Source organism: Bubalus bubalis, chromosome 1 (assembly GCF_019923935.1).
Source record: "Bubalus bubalis isolate 160015118507 breed Murrah chromosome 1, NDDB_SH_1, whole genome shotgun sequence".
NCBI lineage: Eukaryota > Metazoa > Chordata > Mammalia > Artiodactyla > Bovidae > Bubalus > Bubalus bubalis.
The window spans coordinates 196,029,854-196,045,836 of NC_059157.1; the positions used below are offsets into that span (position 1 = coordinate 196,029,854).

Consider the following 15,983-nt stretch of genomic DNA (forward strand, 5'->3'; position numbering starts at 1 on the left):
GCTTACTCCTTGGAAGGAAAGTTATGACCAACCTAGATAGCATATTGAAAAGCAAACACATTACTTTGCCAACAAAGGTCCGTCTAGTCAAGGCTATGGTTTTTCCTGTGGTCATGTATGGATGTGAGAGTTGGACTGTGAAGAAGGCTGAGTGCCGAAGAATTGATGGTTTTGAACTGTGGTGTTGGAGAAGACTCTTGAGAGTCCCCTGGACTGCAAGGAGATCCAACCAGTCCATTCTGAAGGAGATCAGCCCTGGGATTTCTTTGGAAGGAATGATGCTAAAGCTGAAACTCCAGTACTTTGGCCACCTCATGCGAAGAGTTGACTCATTGGAAAAGACTCCAATGCTGGGAGGGATTGGGGGCAGGAGGAGAAGGGGATGACAGAAGATGAGATGGCTGGATGGCATCACTGACTTGATGGACGTGAATCTGAGTGAACTCCGGGAGTTGGTGATGGACAGGGAGGCCTGGCGTGCTGCGATTCATGGGGTCACAAAGACTCAGACACGACTGAGCGACTGAACTGAACTAATGACCCAACAATCCTGCTCCCAGGCATATACTGGACAAAATTCTAATTCAAAAAATACATGCACCCTAATGTTCATTGCAGCACTATTTACAACAGCCAAGACAAGGAAGCAGCCTAAATGTCTATCAATACAGGAATGGTTAAAGAAGAGTGGTATATACATACAATGGAATACTACTCAGTCATAAAGAAGAATAAAATAATGCCATGTGCAGCAACATGGATGAACCTAGAGATTACCATACTAAGTGAAGTCAAAGAAAGAAAACCATTAACTTTCTATGTGAAATCTTAAAAATGATATAAGTGAGCTTATTTACATAACAGAAACAGACTTGCAGACTTCAAAAAGAAACTTAGGCTTACCAACAGAGGAAAGATGGGGCATGGGAAGGATAAATTAGAAGTTTGGGATTAACGCCTACACACTACTGCATTTACAACAGAGCCAACAACGGCCTACTGTACAGCACAGGGAACTCTACTCAATAATCTGTAATAATGTAAATGCCAAAAAACTTTGAAGAAGAACAGACACATATATATGTATTAATATCAATATAAACGAATCACTTTTCTGTTACACCTGAAACTAACTCAACACTGTAAATCAACTAAACTCCAATATAAAATAAAATTTTAAAAAATGAAATACTTCACATAATGTATTTATCTCTTTTTATTGGCAAAACTTGGAACAGCTGCATCCATACGTACAAACTAACATTATACTTGTTTCTCAGAAAGGTGACAAAAATTCCCTGGAATTCATGAGTGTCGTTTACCCAACAAATATGTATTGAGTGCCATGTTAGGAATTGTTCTGCAGAAAAGTAGTGCCTGAAATGGGTACAACCCCACCCTGCTGAAATAGAATTCATGCAGGGGAGAAGAAGAGTTGTTCTATCACTCAGTCGTGCCCAACTCTGCGACCCCATGGACTGCAGCATGCCAGGCCTCCCTGTCCATCATCAACTCCCAGAGTTTACTCAGACTCATGTCCTTCGAGTCAGTAATGCCATCCAACCATTTCATCCTCTGTTGTCCCCTTCTCCTCCTGCCCTCAATCTTTCCCAGCATCAGGGTCTTTTCCAATGAGCTGGCTCTTTGCATCAGGTGGCCAAAGTACTGGAGCTTCAGCTTTAGTATCAGTCCTTCCTATGAATATTCAGGGAGAGTGAACAGGGTAAAAAACAAAAATGTCAAAGGAAAATTACATAATGACAAGGGCTTTAGGGAAAAAAAAAGTCAGGCTCTTAGATGAAAAATGGATTAAATTTTAGACGTGGAAAGAGGTTTCCCAGGAGAGAGAGGATCCTGTCTGGTGTTTGGGGGAGGCCAGCTGGTGCCCTGAGGACCAGCAGGACTGGGGCAAGAGGAGACATCTGAGAGATGGAGGCCTCAGAGTCGGGAGGGGAAATCGGAGGGCCTCAAGCTCTTCCTCTGAGTCACCCTGGGCCACTGGAGGGCTTCAGCTGAGGAGAGAGGGTCTGACAGATGTTTTAACAGAATCCCTCTGGATGCTGTTTTGAGAACAAATACAGTGTTTAAAAGCCTTTAGAAATAAGTATTCAAATGTGCAAGTCACACTGACAAATCATTTTTAAAATGTCAAATTATATTTGCAGCCAAGCCAACTATGCTCCATTCCCCATAGGGGCTTGGTGTGCAGTGATTGCAAATGTCAGGTAGTATATGCAGCCTGTTGCCTGTGTGGGTTGCCCTAAGGGACCTTGGAAACAGCCCTTTCCAGGGGACATTCATGACTGGCCTGCTGCCCTCAATCTAGGCTGCAGATAGGTATCTGCGATGCCTTTGCAAAGGCCCAGGGCACAGTGGCCAGGGTCCACAATGGCCAAGTCATAAAGTCCATCCACACCAAGCTGCAGAACAAGGAGCATCCGACTGAGGCCCTCTGCAAGGCCAAGTTCAAGTTCCCTGGCTGATGGAAGGTCCACATCTCCAAGAAGTGGGGATTTGCTAAGTTTAACGTGGATGAATCTGAAACATGGTGGCAGAAAAGCGGCTCATCCCGGATGGCTGAGGGGCCAAAGTGAAAAGTGAAGTCGCTCAGTTGTGTCTGACTCTTTGTGACCCCATGGACTGTAGCCTGCCAGGCTCCTCCGTCCATGGAGTTTTCCAGGCAAGAGTACAGAAGTGGGTTGCCATTTCCTTCTGCAGGGGATCTTCCCAACCCAGGGATTGAACCCGGATCTACCCACATTATAGGCAGATGCTTTACCATCTGAGCCACCAGGGAAGATACGAGGGGTCAAATACATCCCTAATTATGGCCCCCTGGACCAGTGGTGGGCCTGCACTCATGAGAGCTTGGTGCTTTCCCCTGCTCACTCACGCTTACCACCAAATCCTACTTCCCTGTCAAAATAAAATGTCAAATTATGCCAATTGTACCTCAATAAAACTGAAATGAATGAAGGAAGGAATGAGTGAGTGAATGGATAAGCAAAATGTCAATTTTTTTTTTAAGTAAACCAGATCAGGTGGTTCTTTCAGGGAAATAGTTCACTCTTTTTTCTATACAAACACCAAAGTGAAAATAAAGGTACAAGAGACAAGCAGCTAGATTCCTCAAATATTCTTCTCCCTTGTTATCGAGTGAGTTGAAGCTCAGAGAGGGAAGGGCTTCATTGATCTCCTCTCCTCTCCCCAGTGAGGAAGACCCAGCTGTTCCTAGGGTGGCCCTCTGCCGTGACAGCCACCGTGGGAGAAGAACAAAGGAGGCCTGAACGCAGCCCTGTGACGGACCGTCTGGCACAGCCCAGGGCACCTCCTACCCAACTGGCTTTGCATCTTCCTCTGCTGCCCAGGCTGGTCCAGGAAAAGAGCATCACTGGTCAGCCCTCTCTAGGCATTGAAGATGCTATAAGCCTCAATCACAGGCCAGATGTTTCACAGATAGCTGCCAACAGAAACCAAACAATTGGTATAATAAAATATATACGGGTCATAAAGAAAAATGAAATGCTGACACAGGTTACAACCTGGATGATCCTTGAGAAGAGTAGGCTGAGTGAGAGAAGCCAATCACAAAAGACGCTTGCTCCTTGGAAGAAAAGCTATTACAACAAACCCAGACAGTGTATTAAAAAGCAGAGATCATCACTTTGCTGACAAAGGTTCATATAGTCAAAGTTATGGTTTTTCCAGTTGTCGTGGATGGATGTGAGAGTTGGAGCATGAAGAAGCTGAATGGTGAAGAACTGATGCTTTCAAACTGTGGTGTTGGGGAAGCCTCTTGAGAGTCCCTTGGACTGCAAGGAGATCAAACTAGTCAATCCTAAAGGAAATCAACCCTGAATATTCTTTGGAAGGACTGATGCTGAAGCTGAAGCTCCAATACTTTGGCCACCTGATGGGAAGAGCCGACTCATTAGTAAACCCTGATGCTGGGAAAGATTGAGGGCAGGAGGAGAAGGGGACCACAGAGGGTGAGATGGTTGGATGGCATCACAGATTCAATGGACGTGAGTTTTGAGCAAACTCTGGGAGATAGCTAAGGACAGAGAAGCTTTGTGTGCTGCAGTCCATAGGGATCACAAAGAGTGACTGAGCGACTGAACAACAAAACAAAAAATGGTACACTTCTGTTCATGGGAAAAGCATAGAATAGGCAGGCAGAAAGCAGATCAGTGATTACACAGGGCTAGCAGGGGAGAGAAGGGCTGATGGGGTGACGGCTAATGGAAACAGAGCTTCTTTCTGAGGTGATTAAAATGTCTTAAACGTGACTGGGGTGACAACTGCACATATTTGTGAATATTTCTAGAACCACTGACCATACGCTTTCAGTTCAGTTCAGTTCAGTCACTCAGTCGTGTCCGACTCTTTGCAACCCCATGAATCGCAGCACGCCAGACCTGCCTGTCCATCACCAACTCCGGAGTTCACTGAGACTCATGTCCATCAGGTCAGTGATGCCATCCAACCATCTCATCCTCTGTCGTCCCCTTCTCCTCCTGCCCCCAATCCCTCCCAGCATCAGAGTCTTTTCCAATGAGTCAACTCTTCGAATGAGGTGGCCAAAGTACTGGAGTTTCAGCTTCAGCATCACTCCCTCCAAAGAAATCCCAGGGCTGATCTCCTTCAGAATGGACTGGTTGGATCTCCTTGCAGTCCAAGGGACTCTCAAGAGTCTTCTCCAACACCACAGTTCAAAACCATCAATTCTTTGGCGCTCAGCTTTCTTCACAGTCCAACTCTCACATCCATACATGACCACTGGAAAAACCATAGCCTTGACCAGATGGACTTTTGTTGGCAAAGTAATGTCTCTGCTTTTCAATATGCTATCTAGGTTGGTCATAACTTTTCTTCCAAGGAATAAGCATCTTTTAATTTCATGGCTGCAGTCATCATCTGCAGTGATTTTGGAGCCCCCAAAAATAAAGTCTGACGCTGTTTCTACTGTCTCCCCATGTATTTCCCATAAAGTGATGGGACAGGATGCCATGATCTTCGTTTTCTGAATGTTGAGCTTTAAGCCAACTTTTCACTCTCCACTTTCACTTTCATCAAGAGGCTTTGTAGTTCCTCTTCACTCTCTACCATAAGGGTGGTGTCATCTGCATATCTGAGGTTAATGAGATTTCTCCCAGAAATCTTGATTCCAGCTTGTTTTTCTTCCGGTCCAGAGTTTCTCATGATGTACTCTGCATATAAGTTAAATAAGCAGGGTGGCAATATACAGCCTTGACGAACTCCTTTTCCTATTTGGAACCAGTCTGTTGTTCCATGTCCAGTTCTAACTGTTGCTTCCTGACCTGCATACAGATTTCTCAAGAGGTAGGTCAGATGGTCTGGTATTCCCATCTCTTTCAGAATTTTCCACAGTTTATTGTGATCCACACAATCAAAGGCTTTGGCGTAGTCAATAAAGCAGAAATAGATGTTTTTCTGGAACTCTCTTGCTTTTTCCATGATTCAGCGGATGTTGGCAATTTGATCTCTGGTTCCTCTGCCTTTACTAAAACCAGCTTGAACATCTGGAAGTTCATGGTTCACATATTGCTGAAGCCTGGCTTGGAGAATTTTGAGCATTACTTTACTATGTGTTTTAGAAAAGGCAGAGGAACCAGAGATCAAATTGCCAACATCTGCTGGATCATGGAAAAAGCAAGAGAGTTCCAGAAAAACATCTATTTCTGCTTTATTGACTACGCCAAAGCCTTTGACTGTGTGGATCACAATAAACTGTGGAAAATTCTGAAAGAGATGGGAATACCAGACCATCTGATCTGCCTCTTGAGAAATCTGTATGCAGGTCAGGAAGCAACAGTTAGAACTGGACATGGAACAACAGACTGGTTCCAAATAGGAAAAGGAGTTCGTCAAGGCTGTATATTGCCACCCTGTTTATTTAACTTATATGCAGAGTACATCATGAGAAACTCTGGACCGGAAGAAAAACAAGCTGGAATCAAGATTTCTGGGAGAAATATCAATAACCTCAGATATGCAGATGACACCACCCTTATGGCAGAGAGTGAAGAGGAACTACAAAGCCTCTTGATGAAAGTGAAAGTGGAGAGTGAAAAAGCTGGCTTAAAGCTCAACATTCAGAAAACGAAGATCATGGCATCCTGTCCCACCACTTCATGGGAAATAGATGGGGAAACAGTGGAAACAGTGTCAGACTTTATATTTTGGGGCTCCAAAATCACTGCAGATGGTGACTGCAGCCATGAAATTAAAAGATGCTTATTCCTTGGAAGGAAAGTTATGACCAACCTAGATAGCATATTGAAAAGCAGACACATTACTTTGCCAACAAAGGTTCGTCTAGTCAAGGCTATGGTTTTTCCTGTGGTCATGTATGGATGTGAGAGTTGGACTGTGAAGAAGGCTGAGCGCCAAAGAATTGATGGTTTTGAACTGTGGTGTTGGAGAAGACTCTTGAGAGTTCCCCTGGACTGCAAGGAGATCCAACCAGTCCATTCTGAAGGAGATCAGCCCTGGGATTTCTTTGGAAGGAATGATGCTAAAGCTGAAACTCCAGTACTTTGGCCACCTCATGTGAAGAGTTGACTCATTGGAAAAGCCTCTGATGCTGGGAGGGATTGGGGGCAGGAGGAGAAGGGGACGACAGAGGATGAGATGGCTGGATGGCATCACTGACTCGATGGATGTGAGTCTGGGTGAACTCTGGGAGTTGGTGATGGACAGGGAGGCCTGGCATGCTGCGATTCATGGGGTTGCAAAGAGTTGGACACAACTGAGTGACTGATCTGATCTGATCTAATTTGAGATGAGTGCAGTTGTGTGGTAGTTTGAGCATTATTTGGCATTGACTTTCTTTGGGATTGGAATGAAAACTGACCTTTTCCAATCCAGTGGCCACTGCTGAGTTTTCCAAATTTACTGGCATATTGAGTGCAGCACTTTCACAGCATCATCTTTCAGGGTTTGAAATAGCTCAACTGGAATTCCATCACCTCCACTAGCTGTGTTCATATTGATGCTTTCTAAGGCACACTTGACTTCACATTCTAGGATTTTACATGGGTTAATTTTGCAGTATGTGGATTATATCACAATACAGGTGTTTAAGTGAGTTTGTGTAGTATGTAGTTTGAAAAGACCAAGTCAGACTGACACAGAGGCTCTTACCTGCTGCCTTGGGAGCAGGGGGCTGATGGCCACCTGTCTGCTGTGTGTTCTGTATGATAGAAGTGCCCTCTGGCTCCCTGCATGTGGGGAAAGTCATGGGAAAAATGTCTCACCAGGGACTGACTACATAATTTGCAGAGCCTTCTGCAAAATGGAGGGAGAAGGGAATGGCAACCCACTCCAGTACTCTTGCCTGGGAAATCCCATGGACGGAGGAGCTTGGTAGGCTGCAGTCCATGGGGTTGCTAAGAGTCAGACACGACTGAGCGACTTCACTTTCACTTTTCACTTTCATGCATTGGAGAAGGAAATGGCAACCCACTCCAGTGTTCTTGCCTGGAGAATCCCAGGGACGGGGGAGCCTGGTGGGCTGCCGTCTATGAGGTAGCAGAGTTGAACATGACTAAAGCAACTTAACAGCAGCAGCAGCTACAAAATGGAAAAGAGCCTCTTATATATTATTAAGAGAATTCCCTGGCAATCCAGTGGTTAGGATTTTGCATTTTCACAGATGAGACCACAGGTTCAATCCCTGGTGAGAGAACTAAGATCCCACAGTTCTCAGCACGTGACCAAAAAAATAAATAAATGAAAATGTAATTTTTTAAAAAATGTAAAAATTTTTAAGTATAAAGAATTTCATGATGGCAACTGGGACCTGGTCCCCTCATTGTCCCTTTTTCCACGTGTAAATGGAAATGATACACCCACAGGTGCCCTAACAGTTCCAAGCCTGATCATAAAAGGCCAAAAAGTGGGCAGTGGCCCAATTCCTGGAAATCTCCACTCCTTCTCCAAAGTGGGAGGTGGGGAAGGGGTGTGTCCCTGCGAGTCATCTCTGCTTTGTTTTAATAAGGGGGCAAATACAGGACTGTTTCTTTGCTCAGAGAGCTGGGGCACCCCCTGTAGAGTTCTGTGAGAACCTTCCAGAAGATGAGTCCTGGGGTTCTTCCCCTTGACAGCTGAGAGTGTTGTGTGGTCTCTCCTCTTCACCCTCAACCAGAAACAAAGAGGCAAGTTCGAGGTGACAAGTCTGGCACTGAGAGGTAAATCCAGCATTAGCTGCAATGAGAAGAGGTGATTTACATAATGACTATAAACCAGAGACACTAGCAACTCCATGGGTCTGAAATAGACATAGACACTGGAATTCATAAAAGTAAAGAAACGAGGGAAAATGTCTTGCAGCAATTGGAAAGCCAAATGTCAAAAGAACGTGAAACAAGAGGGAGGGAGGGGGCACAGCCTTTAAAAGAATGACATCCCAGTAGAGGATATGACATAAACTGGTTAGAATCATCTAGGTCCAAGACAGAGGAAGGCTCAACTTCCAGCAGACCCTGAGCCTTATACACGCTCATTGTAATACACTGCTGCTGTTTAGTTGCCAAGTTGTGTCTGACACTTTGTGACCCCATGGACTGTAGACCACCTGGCTCCTCTGTCCATGGGACTTGCCAAGCAAGAGTACTGGAGTGGGTTGCCATTTCCTTCTCCAGGGGAATCTTCCCAACCCAACTCTTCTGCATTATAGGAGGTTCTTTACCATTTGAGCCACCAGGGAAGATAATACATTACCATAAGCTAAATGACACACCCACAGGTGCCCTAACAGTTCCACGGCTGATCATAAAAGGCCAAAAAGTGGGCCGTGGCCCAATTCCTGGAAATCTCCACTCCTTCTCCGAACTAGTTGGAACAATCCTCCCGCTCATTAGCCTATGAAATTTCCCAGCTCATAGAACTAACCACCCCATATCTCAGAGCCTCTGGCCTTCTGAGATGGCCCACACTCTGTGGAATGTGTTTCTCCGGGGGCTATTTTTGCCTTTTAGATGGACCGAATTCTGTCTATGGAATGTGTATCTCTCTCAATAAATTCACTTCTTACCTATCACTTTGGCTTTCACGGAATTCCTTCTGTGCATAAAGAACCTGAAGAACATAAAGAACATAAAAAGAACCTGAGCCTCATGAAGTCCTGGGACCAGGTGTGTGATCTCAACGAAAGGGGTTCAAATCCTAATCTGGGCTTTGACTGGGTTCGAGTCCCAGCCTGAGGGGAGCAGTTTCAAATGGACATAACATAAATACCCGGTTTTAATGATTATTCACGTGTTGCTTCTGTCACATTCCTGGGCTTTACAATGCTAATCCAGGTTTTATGTTGTCACCAAAAGCGGCAATGTGAATTAGCCTTCCTTAATCACTGGCTGGACTGGCGGGTGCAGCAGTGACTAACTCTTCGTTTGTGTGAAGACTAGCAGCTCGGTGTCCAGTTTGCAAGATAAATAGTCATGCTGGTGCTCAAAGCATCATTCAGTCCAGCATGTACTGTGGGAATCATTTTGTGATTCAGAACACACACGCACACCTCTGAAATCCTATATCTCCTCAGATCTGACTCACATTGCAGACACATTTATTTAGGGATTATCAATTCTTCAGAATACAACGGGTCCCTCTTACTATTTTTGTTGTTCAGACTTGCCTAGAGCCTGTCATCATGCAGCTTAATATCACAGTAGATTTTGAAGGCGGCTCATATACTCTGAGAGCACTGCCTTAAAAGGAAATATGACTGCATCAGGGAGGCATGGGGGGCAGCTGGCCTGGACTGGGGCCCCAGGTCCACCAGGAAATAGTCTTATGACCAACAGTAAGAAATTGATCCTCAGTAGGCTTTAGATTTCTTATAAAAACAGAAGTTGGTCTCACTTATTAACTCTCATTTTTTTTCCAATTTTAAAATTCAGTGTTTATTCCTTGATATCCTGCTACCAAAGGCCAGAGAATTACAGTGAAACCATGTACGCCTATGGACGGCATTGGCCTTGATCTTATTCCTTGCTGTGAGTCAAGATCCTGCTTAGAGTGTAGAACTGGGTGGTCATTAGACGTGGCTGAAGGGGATGGTGGGATCAACCCTTGCAGGGTCAGGAGAGCTCTGGCTTGTTTGCCACAACCTGTACGTGCCAGGCATTGTTCTAAGAGTTTCAGAAACTTGAACTCACTTAATCGTCCAGCGGCCCTAGGAGAAAAGCATGGCTATTATGCAAATGATGGAAAAGGAAACTGAGGCCCAGACAGTTTATGTAGCTTACCAGAGTCGCAGCTGGATAGCTAATGAAAGGCTGAGCTGGGATTGGACCCCAGGGAGACTGGCCCATCAAAGGATAAGATCACGGGCTTGCTCTATCTAGTTGTCCTGCCTTCATGCCCACAGGGATCAATCACAAAGGACCAGTTTTTGGGCTCCAAAATCACTGCAGATGGTGACTGCAGCCATGAAATTAAATGACGCTTACTCCTTGGAAGGAAAGTTATGACCCACCTAGACAACGTATTAAAGAGCAGAGACATTACTTTGCCAACAAAGGTCCATCTAGTCAAGGCTATGGTTTTTCCAGTAGTCATGTATGGATGTGAGAGTTGGACTATAAAGAAAGCTGAGCACCAAAGAATTGATGCTTTTGAACTGTGGTGTTGGAGGAGACTCTTGAGAGTCCCTTGGACTGCAAGGAGATCCAACCAGTCCATCCTAAAGGAGATCAGTCCTGGGTGTTCATTGGAAGGACTGATGCTGAAGCTGAAACTCCAATACTTTGGCCACCTGATTGGAAGAGCTGACTCATTTGAAAAGACCCTGATGCTGGGAAAGATTGCAGGCAGGAGGAGAAGGGGATGACAGAGGATGAGATGGTTGGATGGCATCACTGACTTGATGGACATGTGTTTGGGTAAACTCTAGGAGTTGGCAATGGACAGGGAGGCCTGGTCTGCTGTGGTCCATGAGGTTGCAAAGAGTCGAACAGGACTGAGCAACTGAGCTGAACTGAATGAGGCTGCCAAAAGCAGATGAAATTAACACAGGACATTAGGGGCAGTTTTTGACCTTCCATAGTCGCATGTTGGTTGTTTTGAGGAATCTTAAAGAGAAGTATAGAACCAAACTACCTGCTCTCGAGTAGTGTGGAACCAGTCTGGGGGGGTCGAGTGGTGCTGCAAGGGTGCTGGATCACCCCCAGTTGGCCTGGATTCTGGGAACCTCTGACAGCAGATGGGCATGAGTAGAGGGCAACTGCATGGTGTATGCATTGTGTGCCTATCTGCTGTGTGAGGTGAAGGGAGATGGGGGTGCTTTAAAATTAAATTTCATTTGTTCCTTTTTAAAGTTGTTTTTCATTTATTTTTGGCTGTGCTGAGTCTTCGGTGCTTTTCACAGGATTTTTCTAGTTGCAGCAAGCAGGGGCTACCCTAGTTTCGGTTCAAGGACTTCTCAGTGCTGTGGCTTCTGTTGCAGAGTGCATGCTCAGTAGTTGAGGCGTGTGGGCTTAGTTGCTCCACAGGATATGGAATCTTCAGAGACCAGGGATGGAACCCATGTCCACTTCATTGGCAGGTGGACTCTTAACCACTGAAACACCAGGAAGTCCTCATCTGTTCCTTGACCCTAACATGTATCAGTAGAATAACTCCTGCCAGACATGACCCAGTGACTGCAAGGTGAATGGTCAGTAAAGGAAACATAGGTGGTAGAATATGAATGAATTTTTTTCAGTTACTCAATCGTGTCTGACTCTTTGCAACCCCTTCGTCTACAGCACACCAGGCCTCCCTGTCCTTCACAATCCCCCAGAGTTTGCTCAAACTCATGCCCATTGAGTCAGTGATGCCATCCAATCATCTAATCCTCTGTCATCCCCTTTTCCTCCTGCCCTCAATCTTTCCCAGCATCAGGGTCTTTTCAAATGAGTTGGCTCTTCATATCAAGTGGCCAAAGTGTTGGAGCTTCAGTTTCAATATCAGTCCTTCCAATGAATATTCAGGGTTGATTTCCTTTAGGATGGACCTGGATCTCCTTGTAGTCCAAGGGATTCTCAAGAGTTTTCTTCAATACCACAGTTTGAAAGCATCAATTCTTTGATGCTCAGCCTTCTTTATGATCCAACTCTCACATCCATACATAACTACTGAAAAAACACAGCTTTAACTAGACAGACCTTTATCCACAAGGTGAATGAATGAATTAAATTATATCTAAGTGCATTTTCTCCTCCACTGCCTATCCCCTTCTAGGATTTCCAAAGTCTCGCATTTGTGTATGGTATTTGCAGAACTGTGGACTTTATTTTTACTTCTCCAAGAGCAGGGACTAAGCCTTTATTCATCTGTCTTCTCGGCAGCTGACACTGTGTTTGCTGAATGAATAAATGATATACCTCAGACCATATGATGTCTGTTGCAGCTGGAAACCGCTTCAAACTGTATACGGCCTATTGATTAAGATTTCAAGGTAAATATAGACATGTTTCTAAGGAACCATTTTTGTTGTGGTAGTTTTTACAGGATGACTAGGTAAGCTAATCATTTTTAATAATTACATCTGGATTCTAAAGAACTCTATGTGCATTTTACTCTCTGGAAATTTAGTACTTATAATGCATTAATTCTGCTATAATTCCTCTTTCTTCCTCTCTTCGATGAGCTTCCTTCTTTCTTAAGGGAAGAGTTAAGGCTACTCCTACACTCAGCTTGACATGGTGTGTCTGGTCATTTCAGCCCATGCATGCCCCAACTTTTAATTTCCTTCTAACATCTTCGACTTTTGATCTTGAAGCCCAAGGGTCATACTTTTATTGGGTTTAATTCACTGGAAAACCCGATGTTCCTTGTGAATCAAGCCATAATAGTCAATGAATAATCACAGGCTGCAGCCATGCCGGGTTTTAGTTCTGCTGAGTAACTAGGAAACCAACAAATAACAGGAAGGTAAAAAATGTTAGGAACCCCGGTACGGCCCCATTTGATTATGGGCCGGTGACCCAGCCAAGCATAGAGGGGGTTAGTTACTGCGTAGGACCCAGGGTAAGGGCGCTGCTTAGCTGAGCCCAGGGCTCCTGGGGAGAGGAGCAGGGAGTGGCAGAAGTCTGGGTGGGAGTCAAGAGTCCAAGTTGTGGGTACCCTGAGCTTCCTCTCTCTTTCAGCTGCTGTACTTTTTCCAGCTCTGCACTTACGCCCCTGGCTAGATTATTTTCTATAAGTTTTCATGCATTTATATCCGAGAGGGTAGGAATGATTTTTTTCATATATTGATGTATATATTTTAAAGGATTTTTCATAAAATGCTCACAGAGGGGAGCTTGGAAAAAGACATGTAATAGCTATATCATTTTGAACCTCTCTCTACCAGGTGATGGACAAATTTGCAAATTTGGCTCTGTGTTGAGCTCCCATCACAGCCTAGGCTGGCATAATCACCCTTGGTTCTATACAGCTGAGAATCCCCCCAAGGTTTAGCCAGTTAGAGCACAGGGAAAGCTGGTTGTCATGAGCGGACTGTCTTCAAAATCCTGTGACCCTTCTTTTGATGTCTTTCTGCTCTGATGTGCTGGAAACGCCCCTCCTCTCTGAGCTCTTCAAGGAAGAAAGATGTCTTCCCAAAGATCACTGGGTCTCAGGGGCCCAGGGGGCCCCTGGTCACCTAGCACTGATACCCATGTATACAGGACAAGGCAGCCCCACTCCGGGCAACTGAACTTGACCTAATGGCTATCTTTTCCAAGTTTCTCAGATGCTTTCAGTAGCCTAGAGGGAAAGTCCCTCTGTTAGCTGAAACTGCAGCCTGAATGAGTATTTTCTGGTACAGTTAAAGAAAAAAAAAGATAGCATACTCTTCATGTCTCCATGGTAACTTACTATGGATCTGTATCCCACTTATGAAATTCCTTCCTGATCTATCTATCTGCGATTTCTGATCCAGGCCTGAATGTACACAGAGAAGCCATTAGAATCCGTTCAATCTGCTGGAACGATCAACCGTTTCTGCTCCTGGTGGTTTGAGCTGTATAGACCCGGCCTCTGACCTATGCTATGGTGAGTCCTGGAGAGCCTCAGGTACCTGAAAACATTAAGGTGCAATACTATCTCAATTATCTGAACAACTCCTGGGTTCAGGGTTGCCATGGAAACCGGGAACCTTGGCAACAGAGAAGTGAGGCCCATTTCCCTCTCCTTTCACAGCACTGTGGTCTCTGAGATGCACCAACTTCCAGTCCCTGGCCTTGCCTAAGCTGAGCTATTTTATTCTACACCCACCTTTGGGAAACTAAATCTTCCACCAAAATATTGAGAAGCTGATCTGAATCTGAATAGGAAATGTGCACATTTCTAGCCAGAGATTCAAGTATTTCCTGCTAAAAATGGAAACAGGAGGTACCGGTCACAGTTTTGACCATAGTTGGAAGTCAGATAAACTGGAGTTTCAACCCTGAATTTCCCATCTGTATGTTTTCTGACTGGGCAAGTTATTTGCCCTAAGGGTCGATTCTCTCATATATAAAGCGAGGACAATGAGGCCTTGGAGAATTATCACGGAGGATTAGCCCAGGCGCTAGAGGTAAAGAACCCGCTTGCCCACGCAAGAGATGTAAGAGATGCCGGTTCAATCCCTGGGTTCAAAGATCCCCTGGAGGAGGAAATGACTACGCACTCCAGTGTTCTTGCCTGGAGTATTCCATGGACAGAGGAGCCTGTCGGGCTACAGTCCAGGGGGTCGCCAAGAGTCTGCACGACTGAAGCCACTTAGCACAACCCAGGGAAGCTCAGCCAAGGCTGGTTATCACCAAGGCACCGCTCAACTCTAGGGGCGCCACTCACGTGGAGGCTGCAGGATTGGGGCGAGGGGAGCGGCTTTCCGGAGCAGGGGACTTCGTGACAGACCGAGGGTACCTTTGTCATTTCTGCGTGTTTTCACGACAGAACGCTCGGAATAAAAACGATCGGAAATCTTAAGTCCATAAGCATGTCCAAGAATGGGGCCACAATGAGTCCCCCGGTGGACCAAGCCCCGCGGCCACTCGGTGGCACCGGCGGTAGCTAGCTACTCCGGTTCTGCCAGGGCACCTTTGGGGGTTAAAGCAGAGGACCCGGGAAAGAAAGAAATAAAAGAAAGATTCTTCCTGAGCTCCCGGGGCGCCGGACGTCGGAGGCCCAGGTCCGCAGCGGCCCAGCGCGAGCGGCCGCCGAGCTACAGCAGGCGCCGGGCGAGGTCCGACCGGGCAGGTCCGGCTCCGCCTCCGGCTCCGTGCTCCTCCCCTCCCCTCCGCCCCTCCTCTCCGCGCGCAGGCTCCCCGCCTGGCCCCCTCCGCCGCCCCTCCTCCTCTCTCCCCTCCCCCTCCGCCCCTCCTCCTTGTCCCGAAGTCCCCTCCCTCCTCCCTCCTCCCTCCTCCCCCCCGATACCCCAGCTCCAGAAGAGCGCGCGGCGGAGGGGACCGGCCGGTTACTTCCTCCGGCGGCGGCGCGGAGCGCGGTGCAGCCACAGCCCGGATCGCCCCGATCGCCGCGAGCCGGCCCGCCGTCCCCGGCCCGCCCAGGCCTCCCGGATCTCCCGGAGCCCGCCTGCCGTCCCCGGTCCGCCCCGGCCTCCCCGAGCGCCTCGAGCCCGACCGCCGCCCCCGGCTTCCCCGAGCGCCCCACTCGCGCGCCCGCGCCCCCGCGCTCCCCGGCGCGCACCGAGGAAGCCCGGGCCCCGATCCCCGGGCGGCCCTGACCGAAGCGGCGCGGTAAGAGCGGGGTCGGGCCGGGTGGGGTGGCCGGGGTCCGGCGGGGGTCGGCGGGCGGGGAGCGCCCTGCGGCGCCCGCTTCTCTCCCGGGGAACCCAGGAACTGAGTTGGGGACGCGAGTGGCGCCCCAGATCCCCGGGGCGCAGCCGGGGTCCAGGCAGGGTGGCGACTATTCGTGGGATTCTGGGGTCGCGCGCCCAGGATCGGTCCGCTTGGGGTTCTTGTTCCCCAGGTGCCGAGTGGCTTTGGGGG

The 15,983-nt window shown here is 47.1% G+C and overlaps 1 protein-coding gene and 1 pseudogene across 1 annotated transcript in view; both read left to right on the forward strand.

Moving 5' to 3' along the window:
• Positions 1-2,159: 2,159 nt before the first annotated feature.
• LOC112587431 lies at positions 2,160-2,282 on the forward strand (annotated as a pseudogene).
• A 13,355-nt stretch (positions 2,283-15,637) lies between these two features.
• The window catches only part of ETS2 (ETS proto-oncogene 2, transcription factor), a gene marked incomplete in the record, with an annotated part of 11,625 nt that continues 11,279 nt past the window's right edge, over positions 15,638-15,983 (forward strand). The window contains 1 exon segment of the mRNA XM_045166780.1: positions 15,638-15,731.